An 18,016-nucleotide genomic window follows, 5' to 3' on the forward strand; every position below is an offset into this window, starting at 1 on the left:
GCCGTCGCAGCTCCTCCCCTCGCCCCTCCGGTCCCAAACCCGGGGACTGGGAGAGTTGCACCATCCTGCATAGTGAGTTAGTGTCGCTTCAGGCCAAGGGATTTCTTCCCCAGGCATACATGGTCTCGGTCCGAGCCGGTCTCGCCACCTACAATGGCAGAAAACAAGTGGAAAGCACCCCCAATCCTTCTAAAGGAGAGCGGGTGTGCCTCGTCCCCTATCTAAAGGGGACTGGGATTTCCAATTCATCCATTTCTCCGCGGGCTTCTGAAGTTTCACGGTCTCCAGCTGCACAATCTCACGCCCGCCTCCGTATTACATATCGCGGGTTTCGTCGCCCTTTGCGAGCTATTTTTAGGCGTTGAGGCTCATTTTGCGCTGTGGAAGAGGTTATTCTGCCTGGTGCCCCGTTCTCAAGAGGGGTCTATCTACCAAGTGGGCGGAGCCGAAGTATGGCGCATCGCCGGGACCGGATACCTATCCGGAACCCCGAAGAAGGCGTCCGAGGACTGGCCTTAGGAATGGTTTTACATAGATGACGTCCCGCTACCGGACCCTATCCGGGTCGGTCTCCCTGAGTTCAACAATGCCCCATTGAAGAAACGCTTGAGCTGGCGTCCACGGAGCTCTCAGAGAGAAAGCGACAGAGACGTCCTTTACCTGATGGGCCGGATAAGACTGTTGGCTCATTCCGGACTAACCATGATTGGAGTCATGGCCGCATGCATTATGCGGGGGGTGGAGCCGCTTCAATATAGAGGCCACCCCATGTGGGATTTCAACGGGGAGGATGACGCCACCCGTTACGGTCGTAAGGGGCCGGCCTCAGCCGCCGCCTTAGTAAAGATCTTATCCTCTTTGTACAAGGGAGAAAAGGAGGAATTCCTCCGTGTCAATCCGCAGGCCGGATTTAGTATGTACGATCCTCCAAGTTGGGTAAGTGAACAATTGTGCTTGCCCGTTTGTTTTATACTCCCACGGTTAGATAGGTAGTCTAATGATTTCAATGCAGGAACTGCGACGGGAGGTAAAGGATATAAGCAGCCGTCCTCCACAGCCCGAGGACCCAGAACGGTCCCTCAATCCAGACTCCGAAGAGGATTCGAACATATCGGTGGAGCTTATTGACGGGGTGTTCTATCAGCTAAGTAAGGACGATACCTTGGTGGCCATTACGGCGGATTACCCAGGGTTAATCCTGGCCTCCCAGGTGACGGAAACCGGAGTCCCATTCCCTTAAAAGAGATTCCACTCTACCGTATTCCGGTGTTTCTGATGACAACCGTGTTTTGCAGGGGAGATTTCCGAGGCAGGAGGCCGAACCTGCGGCGGCTAGCCAACGAGGGGCCGCAGGGCCCCGTGGGGCAAAAAGGAATGTAGTCCGGACTGAGATGCCGGCTCAAAGGTATAGCGCACCCTTTGTTTCCCTGGAGTTATTCTGTCAGGGCATATTAATGTTTGTGCTATCTTCAGAACGAAGAGACCTCGCCGGACTACATCCGGAGAGGTTGCCAATCGCGCCTCCACCAGCCAGGCTCCAACATCTAGCCAGGAAGCGGAGGCGAGCACAAGGCGCGCACCGGACGCTCCTCCGACAGAGGATGAGGACAGACTGTCTGCCACAAATTCTGAAGTGGAGAGTGCCATGAACCACACGCGTCGCCGGACAGTTCTACGCGACGCTTGTTTCTCCCAAGAGGCTTTAGATGCCTTTAATTCGGGAGATGCGTACCTCCGTGCCGCTCAAAATGGTTTAGCCAGAGCCATGGAGCAGTATGTAAAAGACATACGGGTAAGAAAATTTTGGTTAAGTATATATATATATGCCAGTAGCCCCCAAGACTTGAAGCAGTTAGAGCAACTGATTTAAGGATCATTTAATATGCAGGTTCTTACAGAGAAGAATACCGTACTGTCCCAGGAGCTGGAAAAGTGCATGGCCCAACTAGAGGCCGCACTAGCCGCAGCAGGGGAGCCCAAAGAGACCCCCTCAGGTAAGATACACTTTGAAAGATTAGTATTATGCGGTGTGGATGCAAATCTGACAGATCATATTGCAGATGGCGCCGGACTCGATCCGGACAAGCAACAACTCTTACGCTGGCTAAAGGCCAGTGAGAGTGTGTTGACAAAGGTGAGGCAGGAGAAGAATGATCTTCAGGATGCCAACACGAAGCTGGACATCGAACTTAAAGATGTTCGTGGCCAGCTGTCGGACTCCACGAAGGAGAATCAGCGGCTTCGACACGGCATATTTAGTAAGTGCTTGAACGAACTTTGAAAAAAAAGTTCGGCGAGGAAGTCGACTAACAGAGTAATGTCTGTAGGTATGCTCACAGGTCGTCCTGCAGAGGAGATGCCCAGTTCAATGGGTGACCTTCTTCCCGAACTCTTGCAACTGCACGAGCGAATTCGGCAGGCGATGCAAGGTATTGCCCAAGCCTTATGGCCTGCCCACTCCGTGCCCGAGGGCCTTGGAGAGCTTGCGGAGAAGCTGAAGGGAGCTCGGCGGCGCTTCCGGTTGTGGAAGATATCGGCCTGCCGACAAGGCGCTAGGGAGGCCTGGGCCATGGTGAAGACCCGTTTTACGAAGTCTGACCCAAACCACATGGCTGAGGTCGGACCAGTGGGGCCTGACGGGAAGGAGATCCCTGTAAGCTTAGTATACGGCCAAGTAGAGTTGGCCGCGAAGTATTCCCAGTAGGACTGTAAATTAGACAGCCTGTTAGATGGTATAGAAGGGGAATACAATCAGTCAGAATGACTGTGTAATTTTGAATTGACATATGTAATGCCTTCTAGCCGGATTGTAGATCGTTTGTCGTTGCCGACCTTTTCGCTTCAACCTCGGGACCTGACGGTCTGGAGTGTGTCCGAATACCCTAGAGGTTATATAAGAACCGGGGTATGCGTGGAGACCAGGCATAGGGGTCATCAGTGCTTTATCAGACAAGTGCCCAACTAGTTATGTTATATTACATGGTTAGTAAGGAACATCTTCCAGAGAGAATAGTTCTGTTAAGGGTTCCTTTCGCTGGGAGGCATGCCCTAAGGTGCATGTCCGGACTGCGTGAAGAGGCGTAGAAAAAAAAAGCATCTGGGGGCGCGTAAAATGAGTAAAAAGATCATCTTTTATTTCACCGACTGAATATTCCCTTAAGAACGCTAGCTTTCGGCTTCACCCAGTCTGAGGTACACGTCCGACTGACCCGGCAGTAACAATCGCAGAGGTGCTCCCTTTACCGCCTAGCCGAACAATCGGGAACGTAGGGGTAAGCACAGGAGCCAGGCAACCCAGCTTGGCCAAAACTTAAGTCATATCGATGCATATAATGGTGAAGAAAAAGGTACATGCGGAAGTTTGACGCATGTGTTGGGCGTGAAGCCCGTATAAATAAGCTTCTGTTAAAGAAGCCCCCAGGTTTAATGAGCGCGAGTGGCGCGTCACTAGATGAGCCTTTAAGGGCTATAAAAGAAAAAATGGGAAGGAGAGAAATGTAAGACAGAAAAATGCAAAAAAGAATGGACAGAGGAAGGAGACGAACACGGAGTCCGGCGCTAGGCATAGAATCTTCGGAGACGGGCGGCGTTCCACGGGTTCAGCTCAAGTCGGTTGTTCGATGCATCTCGCTGGCGGTACGCCCCACCAGTCAGGACTTGGTCGATTATGAATGGACCTTCCCACTTGGGCTTAAGTTTATCCTTTTTCTTATCCGGCAGGCATAGAACTAGTTCGCCAACATTGTAATTTTTGGCCCGTACTTCTCTGCTTTGATATCTTCGGGCCTGCTGTTGATAAAATGCGGAACGGGCTTTTGCCACGTCATGCTCCTCCTCCAAGGCGTCCAAGTTGTCCTGCCGATCGAGCTCATCTTCTCTTTCTTCGTACATGCGCACTCTAGGTGAGTCATGAATTATGTCGCAGGGCAGAACTGCTTCTGCGCCGTACACCATAAAAAATGGTGTGTATCCGGTGGTGCGATTTGGCGTGGTCCGCAGCCCCCATAGCACGGAGTCGAGCTCATCTACCCAGTGCGTGTTAGATTCCTTGAGGGACCGCACTAGTCTGGGTTTAATGCCGCTCATGTTAAGACCATTTGCACGTTCGACCTGGCCGTTGGTTTGTGGGTGATAGACGGAAGCATAATCGAGCTTGATGCCCATGTTTTTGCACTAGAGTTTTACCTCGTCGGCGGTAAAGTTTGTACCGTTATCGGTTATGATGCTGTGGGGGACACCATAACGGTGTACAACCCCGGATATGAAGTCTATCACAGGTCCGGATTCGGCCGTTTTAACAGGCTTGGCTTCTATCCATTTGGTGAACTTATCCACCATGACCAGTAAGTATTTTTTCTTATGGGTTCCACCTTTAAGGGGTCCGACCATGTCAAGCCCCCAGACCGCAAAAGGCCAGGTGATGGGTATATTTTGGAGTGCGGTGGGTGGCATATGGCTTTGGTTGGCAAAAAGTTGGCAACCAGCGCATCGTTGGACTAGGTCCTGAGCGTCTGCCCGGGACGTCGGCCAATAAAAGCCTGTACGGAAAGCCTTGCTAACAAGGGACCGAGCAGCGGCGTGGTGACCACCGAGTCCGGCATGAATTTCAGCTAGAAGGTTCCGCCCTTCCTCTTCGGAGATGCACCTTTGAAGGACTCCGGTAGTGCTTTTCTTATAAAGCTCTCCCTCATGGACTCTGTAGGCTTTAGATCACCGCACTATGCAGCGGGCCTCGTTTTGGTCCTTCGGGAGTTCCTGCCTAGTAAGGTAGGCTAGGAATGGTTCTGTCCACGGGGCGATAACCTCCATTATTACGTGGGCTGAAGGTGTAATTTCGTTGGCAGAGCCTCCAATTGTGTCAGATTGTTCGGCGTCGAGTGGTGCGGCTGGGTTCAGGCTGTTGTTTGCGGGTTCCCCCTCCCATGCTACGGATGGCTTGAACAATCTTTCCAAAAAGATGTTGGGGGGACTGCATCGCGTTTTGCTCCGATGCGTGCTAGGACGTCCGCCGCTTGATTGTTTTCTCAGGCTATATGGTGAAACTCCAGCCCTTCGAACCGAGCTGACATTTTTAGGACGGCGTTGCGGTAAGCTGCCATTTTTGGGTCCTTGGCATCGAAGTCTCCATTTATTTGGGATATCGTGAGGTTTGAATCCCCGCGTACCTCTAGGCGTTGGATACCCATGGATACTGCTATCCGGAGGCCATGTAGGAGGGCCTCATATTCGGCTGCATTGTTGGAATCCGTGTACATGATCTGGAGCACATATTGGACTGTGTCTCCTGTGGGGGACGTCAGGACAACGCCAGCCCCCAGTTCGGCCAACATTTTGGAGTCGTCGAAATGCATAATCCAGTTTGAATATGTGCCGTACTCTTTAGGGAGCTCGGCCTCCGTCCATTCTGCGACGAAGTCGGCCAAAACTTGCGATTTAATAGCTCGCCGTGGCTTATAGGTTATATCGAACGGGAGAAGCTCGATGGCCCATTTTGCAATCTGGCCCGTTGCATCGTGGTTGTTGATGATATCGTTGAGTGGTACTTCCGAGGCTACTGTTATGGAACACTCTTGAAAGTAGTGTCGTAGCTTCCGGGATGCCATGAATACTGCGTATGCAATCTTTTGATAATGCGGGTACCGTGATTTGCATGGAGTGAGGACAGTGGACACGTAGTAGACCGGCCTTTGAAGGGGGAATTTGTGTCCGTCCGTTTCCCGCTCGACAACGAGCACTGCGCTGACAACTTGATGTGTTGTTGCAATGTACAATAACATTGGTTCGCCGGTGTTTGGCCTGGCCAGGACTGGGTTTGTTGCCAATATGGATTTTATTTCATCAAGTCCGGCCGTGGCGGCATCCGTCCACTCGAAGTGTTCGGTGCGCCGAAGGAGGCGATAAAGGGGTAGCGCATTTTCTCCCAAGCGGGAGATGAAGCGGCTTAAAGCCGCCACGCATCCGGTTAATTTTTGTATTTGTTTAAGGTCCTTTGGGACATCCAATTGTGACAAAGCTCGAATCTTGGCTGGATTTGCTTCAATTCCTCTACCGGATACAATGAAGCCCAGGAGCTTTCCGGCTGGAACGCCGAAGACGCATTTTTCCGGGTTGAGCTTGATGTCATATTTTCGGAGGTTATTGAATGTAAGCCTCAAGTCGTCTACTAGGGATTCGACATGTCTTGATTTGACAACCACATCATCCACATACGCCTCCACTGTTTTGCCGATCTGGTGTGCCAGACATGTCTGGATCATGCGCTAATATGTTGCGCCGGCGTTTTTCAGCCCGAAGGGTATTGTGTTGAAGCAGAATGGGCCGTATGGTGTGATGAATGCTGTTGCAGCTTGGTCTGATTCTGCCATCTTGATTTGATGGTAACCGGAGTATGCGTCGAGGAAACACAACGAATCGTGTCCTGCGGTGGCATCGATAATTTGATCGATACGGGGGAGGGGGAAGGGATCCTTTGGGCAAGCCTTGTTAAGGTCTTTAAAATCGACACACAGGCGCCAGGATTTATCCTTCTTTGGTACCATCACCAGGTTTGCTAGCCAGTCCGGATGTTTTATGTCTCTGATGAATCCGGCTTCCAATAGCTTGGCTAGCTCCTCTCCCATAGCCTGTCTCTTGGGTTCGGAAAAACGCCGAAGGGCTTGTTTGACAGGTTTAAATCCTTTTAGGATATTTAAGCTGTGTTCGGCCAGCCTGCGTGGGATCCCTAGCATGTCTGAAGGGTGCCAGGCGAAGATGTCCCAGTTCTCTCATAGGAACTCTCGCAGTGCGGCGTCTACATCAGGGTTCAGTCGTGCCCCGATGGAAGCTGTTTTATTGGGGTCCGTTGGATGGACCTGGAATTTGACTATTTCATTAGCTGGCTTGAAGGATGTGGATTTGGATCTCTTGTCGAGTATCACATCATCCCTGTTAACCGTGGAGCGCGGCGCAGTCAGTTCCTCGGCCGCTAAGGCTTCGGATAGCGCCTCAAGGGCTAATGCGGCCGTCTTGTTTTCGGCGCGGAGTGCTATGTCTGGATCACTAGCTAGAGTGATAATCCCGTTCGGCCCGGGCATCTTAAGCTTCATGTACCCGTAGTGGGGTATTACTTGGAAGATTGTGAATGCTTCCCGCCCTAGTAAAGCGTGGTATCCGCTCTTAAACGGGGCCACCTGAAACGTGACTTCTTCGGACCTGTAATTATCCGGCGTGCCGAACACCACATCGAGTGTGATTTTTCCTGTGCTGCGCGCTTCCCGACTGGGGATTATTCCTCTAAAGGATGTGCTACTTCGCTCGACGCGGTTCCAGTCTATTTCCATTTTTTGAAGGGTTTCCTCATAAATGAGGTTCAGTCCGCTGCCTCCATCCATGAGCACCTTGGTGAGGCGAAAGCCGTCCACTATGGGACTGAGGACCAATGCGGCTGGTGCTCGGGCTGTTTGGAATCTAGGTTCATCACTTGCGTTGAAGGTAATGGCAGTGTCGCTCCATGAATTTATTGTTGCAACTTGATAGACTTCGGCGAGGCTGCGGAGTGTTCTTTTTCGCACATTATTTGATGCGAAAGTCTCGAAGACTGTGAGAACGGTACTGGTGTCCTTGGGCTGGCTTTCTGCGGCCTCCGGAATTAAGAGGTCCTCGCTGATTTTGGCCACCTGCCGGAGTATCCAACATGCTCTAAGGCTGTGAGTTGGTGTGGCGTCCTCTGTACTGTGAATTCTACAGGGTCCATCAAGCCATCTTTCCAGTATGGTTCCATGCCCTGTAGAGGGTTTTGGCTTTTTGGTGTTTATCCCGGGTGTCCTATGATGATGCACCCTCTTAGTTCGGACGGGATTACTATTCAAGGCCGGATTATGCCAAAATTTTATTTCGGTTTTCCAGGCGCTTTCCATCACACAGTATTTTTGTACTATGGACGCCAAGTCAGCGAAGGGTGTAATATCACGACGACTTACGGCGTTGAGGATTCCCTTGTCCGTGCAATTACTGCAGAAAATTGAGATTGCGTCTCCCTCGCGGCAATCCTTTATCCTGTTCATAACCAGGAGGAATCTGGCCCAGTAATGATGTACTGTTTCCTCGGGCCTCTGCCTGATTTGGGAGAGATCACTTATGATCGGCTGGGCGGGTGTCGTTGAATCTGAAACCTCACCCAATCCAAGATTCAGAGGCCGAAGAGTTTCCGAACTCTGAAGTTCGGATTCTTGGGTGTTGTCCAATGAATCTGGCCCGTTGCCTGATCCTAAGCTCAGGTCTTGAGTTACATCCTCCCCTTCGCGGGTATCCGGCTTGGAGGGGTCGGGAATTCGGACATAGCTAGTCCTTAAAATAGATGAAGGGTCGCCGCACTGCGCCTCTACCACGGCAACGTGGTGGGTGACTTGGGGAGAGTTAATTTCTCTTAGATTGGGTTTAAGCCCAACCTGGTCGTAATCCGTAGCGACCCCCAGGGCGGCGATGCGATCCAAGAGCTCGTTTACGGAAGAGAGCTCCATTGGATCTAGCTGCTCGACGAGCTCCGAGCTGACGTGTAAGTTGCTTTTGATGACCCGAGAGGTCACCGACGGTGCAACAGCCGAACAGGCGGTCATGAGGAAACCACCTAACCGGAGAGTTTGGCCGACAGCCAAGGCTCCCTTAGCAACTGCGCCGTCTTTAAAGACGGGAGGAGGCATCCTTCCTGATTGTGACGGCACAGAGGAACTCTCAATGAAAGCACCAATGTCGGTGTCAAAACCGGCGGATCTCGGGTAGGTGGTCCCGAACTATGCGTCTAGGCCGGATGGTAACAGGAGGCAGGGAACATGATGTTTTACCCAGGTTCGGGCCCTCTCGATGGAGGTAAAACCCTACGTCCTGCTTGATTAATATTGATGATATAGGTAGTACAAGAGTAGATCTACCACGAGATCAAGGAGGCTAAACCCTAGAAGCTAGCCTATGGTATGATTGTTGTCTACGGAGTTGATGTCCTACGGACTACAACCCTCCGGTTTATATAGACACCAGATAGGGTTAGGGTTACATAGAGTCGGTTACAATGGTAGGAGATCTTGAATATTCGCACCGCCAAGCTTGCCTTCCACGCCAAGGAAAGTCCCATCCGGACACGGGACGGAGTCTTCAATCTTGTATCTTCATAGTCCAGGAGTCCGGCTGAAGGTATAGTCCGGCTACCCGAACACCCCCTAATCCAGGACTCCCTCAGGGGGCAAGCCCCTCCCCTTGGCCGCCGCCCCCCCTCTCTAGATCTCATCTAGAGGGGCCGGCCCCCTTCCTCCTTCCTCTATAAATAGAGGGGCAAGGGGATGGTTGCACACCACATCCAAGGCACAGCCCCTCCCCTCCCCAACACCTCTCGTCCTCCGTTAAGAGCTTGGCAAAGCCCTACCGGAGTACTGCTGCTCCACCACCACCACATCGTCGTGCTGCTGTTGGAGCTCTCTTCCTCAACCTCTCCCTCCTCCTTGCTGGATCAAGGCGCAGGAAATGTCTCCGCTCTGTACGTGTGTTGAACGCGGAGGTGCCGTCCGTTCGGCGCTAGGATCATCGGTGATTTAGATCACGACGAGTACGACTCCGTCAACCCCGTTCTCTTGAACTCTTCCGCTCGCGATCTACAAGGGTATGTAGATGCACTCCTCTCCCTATCGTTGCTAGATGACTCCATCGATTGATCTTGGTGATGCGTAGAAAATTTTAAATTTCTGCTACGATCCCCAACAGTGGCATCATGAGCTAGGTCTATGCGTAGTTTCTATGCACGAGTAGAACACAAGTTGTTGTGGGCATCGATTTTGTCAATTTACTTGCCGTTACTAGTCTTATCTTGATTCGGCGGCATCGTGGGATGAAGCGGCCCGGACCGACCTTACACGTACGCTTACGTGAGACTGGTTCCACCGACTGACATGCACTAGTTGCATAAGGTGGCTAGTGGGTGTCTGTCTCTCCCGCTTTATTCGGACCGGATTCGATGAAAAGGGTCCTTATGAAGGGTAAATAGAAATTGGCATATCACGTTGTGGTATTGGCATAGGTAAGAAACGTTCTTGCTAGAAACCTATAGCAGCCATGTAAAAAGTTGCAACAACAATTAGAGGATGTCTAACTTGTTTTTGCAGCATATGCCGTGTGATGTGATATGGCCAAAAGGATGTGATGAATGATATATGTGATGTATGAGATTGATCATGTTCTTGTAATAGGAATCACGACTTGTATGTCGATGAGTATAACAACCGGCAGGAGCCATAGGAGTTGTCTTAATTTATTTATGACCTGCGTGTCAACATAAACGTCATGTAATTACTTTACTTTATCGCTAACCGTTAGCCATAGTAGTAGAAGTAATAGTTGGCGAGACAACTTCATGAAGACACGATGATGGAGATCATAATGATGGAGATCATGGTGTCATGCCGGTGAAGATGATGATCATGGCGCCCCGAAGATGGAGATCAAAAGGAGCAAAAATGATATTGGCCATATCATGTCACTATTTGATTGCATGTGATGTTTATCATGTTTTACATCTTATTTGCTTAGAACGACGGTAGAATAAATAAGATGATCCCTCGCAATAATTTCAAGAAAGTGTTCCCCCTAACTATGCACCATTGCTAAGGTCCGTTGTTCCGAAGCACCACGTGATGATCGGGTGTGATAGGTTCTAACATTCGCATACAACGGGTGTAAGCCAGATTTACACACACAAAACACTTAGGTTGACTTGACGAGCCTAGCATGTACAGACATGGCCTCGGAACACGGAAGACCGAGAGGTCGAACATGAGTCGTATAGAAGATACGATCAACATGAAGATGTTCACCGATGATGACTAGTCCGTCTCACGTGATGGTCGGACACGGCCTAGTTGACTCGGATCATGTATCACTTAGATGACTAGAGGGATGTCTATCTGAGTGGGAGTTCATTAAATAATTTGATTAGATGAACTTAATTATCATGAATATAGTCTAAAATCTTTACAATATGTCTTGTAGATCAAATGGCCCACGCTAATGTTGTCCTCAACTTCAACGCGTTCCTAGAGAAAACCAAGCTGAAAGATGATGGTAGCAACTATATGGACTGGGTCCAGAACTTGAGGATCATCCTCATAGCTACCAAGAAAGTATATGTCCTTGAAGCACCGCTAGGTGAAGCACCAGTCCCAGCAAACCAAGACGTTATGAATGCTTGGCAGTCTCGTGTCGATGATTATTCCCTAGTTCAGTGCGGCATGCTTTATAGCTTAGAACTGGGGCTCCAAAAGCATTTCGAGCAGCACAGAGCATATGAGATGTTCCAAGAGCTGAAAATGGTTTTTCAAGCTCATGCCCGGGTCGAGAGATATGAAGTCTCCGACAAGTTCTATAGTTGTAAGATGGAGGACAATAGTTCCATCAGCGAGCACATACTCAAAATGTCTGGGTTGCACAACCGCTTGTCTCAGCTGGGAGTTAATCTCCCGGATGATGCGGTCGTTGACAGAATCCTTCAGTCGCTCCCACCTAACTACAAGAGCTTTGTGATGAACTTCAATATGCAGGGGATGGAAAAGACCATTCCTGAGGTATATTCAATGCTGAAATCAGCAGAGGTGGAAACCAAAAAGGAACATCAAGTGTTGATGGTGAATAAAACCACTAAGTTCAAGAAAGGCAAGGGTAAAAAGAACTTCAAGAAGGATGGCAAGGGAGTTGCCGCTCCCGGTAAGCAAGCTGCCGGGAAGAAGCCAAAGAATGGACCCAGGCCTGAGACTGAGTGTTTTTATTGCAAGGGAAGTGGTCACTGGAAGCGGAACTGCCCCAAGTACTTAGCGGACAAGAAGGCCGGCAACACCAAAGGTATATGTGATATACATGTTATTGATGTGTATCTTACCAGTACTCGTAGTAGCTCCTGGGTATTTGATACCGGTGCGGTTGCTCATATTAGTAACTCAAAACAGGAGTTGCGGAATAAGCGGAGACTGGCGAAGGACGAGGTGACGATGCGCGTCGGGAATGGTTCCAAGGTCGATGTGATCGCCGTCGGCACGCTACCTCTACATTTACCTACGGGATTAGTTTTAAACCTCAATAATTGTTATTTAGTGCCATCTTTGAGCATGAACATTGTATCAGGATCTCATTTAATATGAGATGGCTACTCATTTAAATCCGAGAATAATGGTTGTTCTATTTATATGAGAGATATGTTTTATGGTCATGCCCCGCTGGTCAATGGTTTATTCTTATTTAATCTCGAACGTGATTTTACACATATTCATAGTGTGAATACCAAAAGATGTAAGGTTGATAATGATAGTCCCACATACTTGTGGCACTGCCGCCTTGGTCACATTGGTGTCAAACGCATGAAAAAGCTCCATGCAGATGTACTTTTGGAGTCTCTTGATTACGAATCATTTGACACGTGTGAACCATGCCTCATGGGTAAAATGACCAAGACCCCGTTTTCCGGCACAATGGAGCGAGCAACCAACTTATTATAAATCATACATACTGATGTGTGCGGTCCAATGAGTGTTGAGGCTCGCGGTGGCTATCGTTATGTTCTCACCCTCACTGATGACTTGAGTAGATATGGGCATGTCTACTTAATGAAACACAAGTCTGAGACCTTTGAAAAGTTCAAGGAATTTCAGAGTGAGGTTGAGAATCAACGTGACAGGAAAATCAAGTTCTTACGATCAGATAGTGGGGGAGAATATTTGAGTCACGAATTTGGCACACACTTAAGGAAATGTGGAATAGTTTCACAACTCACGCCACCTGGAACACCTCAGCGTAATGGAGTGTCCGAACGTCGTAATCGCACTCTATTGGATATGGTATGATCTATGATGTCTCTTACCGATCTACCGCTCTCATTTTGGGGCTATGCTTTAGAGACTGCCGCATTCACTTTAAATAGGGCTCTGTCAAAATCCGTTGAGACGACACCGTATGAATTGTGGTTTGGTAAGAAACCTAATCTATCGTTTCTGAAAGTTTGGGGATACGATGCTTATGTGAAGAAACTTAAACCTGAAAAGCTCGAACCCAAATCGGAAAAATGCGTCTTCCTAGGATACCCTAAAGAAACTATTGGGTACCCGAAGGCAAGATCTTTGTTGCCAAGAATGGATCCTTTCTAGAGAAAGAGTTTCTCTCGAAAGAAATAAGTCAGAGGAAAGTAGAACTTGATGAAGTATTGCCTCTTGAACCGGAGAGTGGCGCAGCTCAAGAAAATGTTCCTGAGGTGCCTGCACCGACTAGAGAGGAAGTTAATGATGATGATCATGAAACTTCAGATCAAGTTGCTACTGAACTTCGTAGGTCCACAAGGACACGTTCCGCACCAGAGTGGTACGGCAACCCTGTCCTGGAAATCATGTTGTTAGACAATTGTAGCGACCCGACCTCAGATGGTCAAGTCTCTGTGCTTCAGTGTCATCCCTGGATCGGTAATGCTGACACACACAGTACTCGAAGGATTTATAACAGAGTAGCAATCACACACTTATTACATCGAATGTCTCAAGAGAGCACTTATTACAATAATATGGCTTAAGGCCATCTAATACGATAACAGCGGAAGGCTTGGAAGATAAAGTGAGTCCATCAACTCCAACGGCATAGCTGAGCTGCACGGCAATGACCTAACGAACCTTACTCCTCGTCTGAAAAGTCTGCAACATAATATGTTGCAGCCCGAAAACGGGTCAGCACATGGAATATGCTGGCAATGTAACACAGTAGAGCAAGAACAGAATAATGCTATCACTACATGCATATTTGGCTGGTGGAAAGCTCTATGGTTATAGTTTTGCGAAAAGCCAATTTCTCCCTACAACAGAGGAATAGATTTTATTTAACTATCATGGTAGTTGAAACGTCATTGAGAAGGTTCCTCCAACTCAATCCCAATTAAAGTGATTAACAACCCAACAATATTAATTAAGAGTGATGAGATGCATGTGATAATCCAAGTACTAGATACTCAAAAATTGTCCATAACCGGGGACACGGCTAACCATGATTAGTTTGTACACTCTGCAGAGGTTTGCGCACTTTTCCCCACAAGACTCGATCGCCTCCGTTTGATTTTTTTGCACTACATGGTGTTTGAGATACGGATGACCGAGACACAGTCTTTCAGAAACATTAACTCTCTACTCCGGACAGACCATACCAAACCTACATCCCACTACCTGCTGACCTGCCTCTTCAAGAACTTCACGTAACTTACTCAACTATGCTAGAGCCCATAATAGCTTGTGGCTGCACACGGAATTTTCTAGCATGTATCATCTCAGTTCCCTTTGAGCCTGGGTGGCAGTCCATAGGAAGATCACACGGGTACTCCAGGATTTCCAAAAAAATACAGGCAACACTGGGTACTCCAGGTGCCTCAATCCACCCAGATGTTTGATTAAGTTGCCACCTTAAGTTGAACCATTAATTAACAAGCTCACATCTGTCATGTATTTCACTCAAACCCAAACCACGTCTACGAGCATAGCATAGCATAGTATATATAAGCAACGCGTAGAGTAACTCCCAAGGGTTTGAATGTAACAGGGCAATAGGTTCTACCTCATCGACTACTTCCCAACCCACATGTTAATAACATCCTAATCATGCAATGTTTGAGGATTGAGACTAATGCATAAAAACTGGGTGATAAAAGGGATATGATCAAAGTGTTACTTGCCTTGCTGACGATCTGCGAAACCTAGGGACTCGTAGTAGCACGCTTCGCACTCCGGGTGTTCTATCGCAAGCAAACAATAGCATTCATAAGTAACAAGCAACGATGCACAAGCAAAACTCAAACAAAAGAGGTTGACCAGAAAGTTCAAATTAAGAACTCTGGTTCGCAAAAAGAATCAAATCAAATGGAGCAACGAAACTCAAACGGCGAAAGAAAGAAGCTTCGTTTACTAATCTAAAACTAGGTCAAATTTTACAGTAGATAAAACTTGTTTGAGTTGGTTAAGAGGAAAGAGGGTTTCGAGACAAAACTGCAGGCGCTTGAATCGCCTGATTCCGACTAACGAGCGAAAAGAAAATCAAAAACTAAGATCGGATCAGAAATCACGATCAGAGAAAATCGCGGAATAAATCCGATAAAAGAAAACTGACAAACAGACTAACGAACGAGCGTTCGTTGGCTGTTTCAAACGGGCGAAGAACCGTTCGTTAAAATGATCGTTCGGACGAACGTCCGCCAAATAGAAGAACCGAGAAAAACCGGTGAATCCTAAAAAAATGGATCTAGGGTTCTAAAAAAACCGGTCGGTCTTTATAAAAAAACCAGCGGCGGGGCGCGGCGGCTACCTCCTCGGCGAGAGGTCCGGCGGCTTTTTAAAAAAAATAATTTTGCCGACCAAAATAAATCCTAAAAAATAAATAAATAATCTAAAAATGCCAAAATAAATTTTCACCGTCTAAATAAAATATTTAGAACGAGATGAACATTTTCTTGGCCCTAAAATGCAGTTTTGGAAAAAGTGCAATTTTTCTAATGCAAACAAAATTGCAATAAAATCCAAATAAAACAATTATTTGGTTTTAATATTTTTCCTCCAATATTTCAATTATCTTGGAGAAGTCATATTATCTCCTCTCATATATTTTAGTGTGAAATATTTTTGGAGGGAAAATAATTAAAACCAAAAATCCTCGTTTTCAAGTTTTGATAGAGATCAAATTTGAAAACCGGGAAATCCCCAACTCTCTCCGAGGGTCCTTGAGTTGCTTAGGATTTCGAGGATCGCGAGACGAAATGCGAATAAAATATGATATGCATGGATGACTATGTATAACATTCCAAATTGAAAATTTGGGATGTTACAAACCTACCCCCCTTAAGATGAATCTCGCCCTCGAGATTCGGGTTGGCTACAAAATAGGTGTGGGTGGTCTTTGCGAAGATCATCCTCCCGTTCCCAGGTGGCTTCATCCTTGGTATGGTGGCTCCACTGAACTTTACAAAACTTGATAACCTTACTGCGGGTGACTCTGCTGGCAAACTCAAGAATCTTAAATGGTTTCTCCTCATAAGTCAAATCACTGTCCAATTGAATCGCCTCCAGGGGTACTATATCTCTTAGCGGTACATCTGCCATCTCAGCATGACACTTCTTCAGCTGTGAAACGTGAAACACGTCATGAACTCCTGACAATCCCTCGGGTAACTCCAACTTGTAGGCAACTTCTCCCATCCGTTCCAAAATACGATACGGTCCTACAAATCTGGGGGCTAACTTTCCCTTAACTCCAAAACGTTTCACTCCTCGCATGGGTGATACTCGCAGATATGCTCGGTCTCCAATTTCATAGGTTACCTCCTTGCGTTTTGAGTCTGCATAACTCTTCTTCCTGGACTGAGCAATCTTCAATCTGTCACGAATCAATTTAATCTTCTCCTCAGACTCCTTGATCAAGTCTAGTCCAAATAACTGTCGGTCTCCTACCTCGTCCCACATCAACGGTGTTCTGCACCTTCGTCCATACAGGGCTTCAAATGGGGCCATCTTCAAACTGGCTTGATAGCTATTGTCGTATGAAAACTCTGCGTATGGCAAATTGTCATCCCAACTAGATCCATAATCTAGCGCACAGGCTCTCAACATGTCCTCCAAAATTTGGTTGACTCTCTCTGTTTGTCCATCCGTCTGCGGGTGAAATGTTGTACTAAACTCCAATCTCGTTCCCAAAGTCTGGTGCAACTGCTGCCAAAACTTTGAGGTAAACTGTGTTCCTCGATCTGATACGATGGTCCTCGAAACTCCATGCAGACATACTATCCTGGACATATATATCTTGGCCAACTTTGCACTTGTATAGGTGGTTTTCACTGGGATGAAGTGAGATACTTTGGTCAAGCGATCAACTACTACCCATATGGAATCATATCCTGCTTTGGTCCTGGGCAATCCGGTGATAAAGTCCATGCCCAGTTTATCCCAGTTCCATTTGTGTATTGGCATAGGCTGTAACAGTCCTGCTGGCTTCTGATGTTCTGCCTTCACACGCTGACATACATCACATACGGCGACATACTCGGCAATATCCTTCTTCATACCGGTCCACCAGAAACGTTCCTTCAAATCCAGATACATTTTGGTGTTTCCGGGGTGTATCGAGTAGGGTGAGTCATGGGCCTCATGAAGTATTAACTTCCTGATCTCCTGGTTATTGGGCACATAAACTCGGTCCTCAAACCATAGGGTATCGTGCTCATCCTCATGAAAACCTTTGGCCTTTCCTTTGCCCATATTCTCCTTTATCTCAGAAATCTCTTTGTCATCCTTCCGAGCTTCTCGAATTTTGTCCAGCAATGTCGACTGGACCTCCATTGTTGCAATAAATCCTCTAGGAACAATCTCCAATCGAAGTTCCATGATGTCCTCTGCTAATTCCTTCGGCAGTCCCTTGCTTTCAAGGATATTAGCATAACTCTTCCGGCTCAAAGCGTCTTCTACGATGTTGGCCTTTCCTGGATGATAGTGTAGCTTCATGTCATAATCCTTTATAAGTTCCAACCATCTCCTCTGTCAAAGGTTCAGCTCCTTCTGGGTGAAAATGTACTTCAAACTCTTATGGTCTGTGTACACATCACAATGGTTTCCAATAAGGGAATGTCTCCAGGTCTTCAATGCATGTACTACGGCTACTAGCTCCAAATCATGCGTGGCATAGTTTAACTCATGAGGTTTCAGTTGTCGTGAGGCATACGAAACAACTCTCCCGTCCTGCATAAGCACACATCCAAGTCCTAAGCGTGAGGCATCGCAGTACACTTGGAACTCCTTATGTATATCTGGCAGTGTTAGCACTGGCGCTGTAGTCAAGCGTTTCTTCAATTCCTGGAAACTTGCCTCGCAATCTTCTATCCATTTAAACTTAGTATCCTTCTTCAACAGTTCAGTCATTGGCTTTGCAATCTTGGAAAAATTCTCGATGAATCTCCTGTAGTATCCTGCGAGTCCAAGAAAGCTGCGGATCTCGCTAA

This window comes from Triticum urartu, chromosome 2, assembly GCF_003073215.2.
Source record: "Triticum urartu cultivar G1812 chromosome 2, Tu2.1, whole genome shotgun sequence".
In the NCBI taxonomy this organism is placed as follows: Eukaryota; Viridiplantae; Streptophyta; class Magnoliopsida; order Poales; family Poaceae; genus Triticum; species Triticum urartu.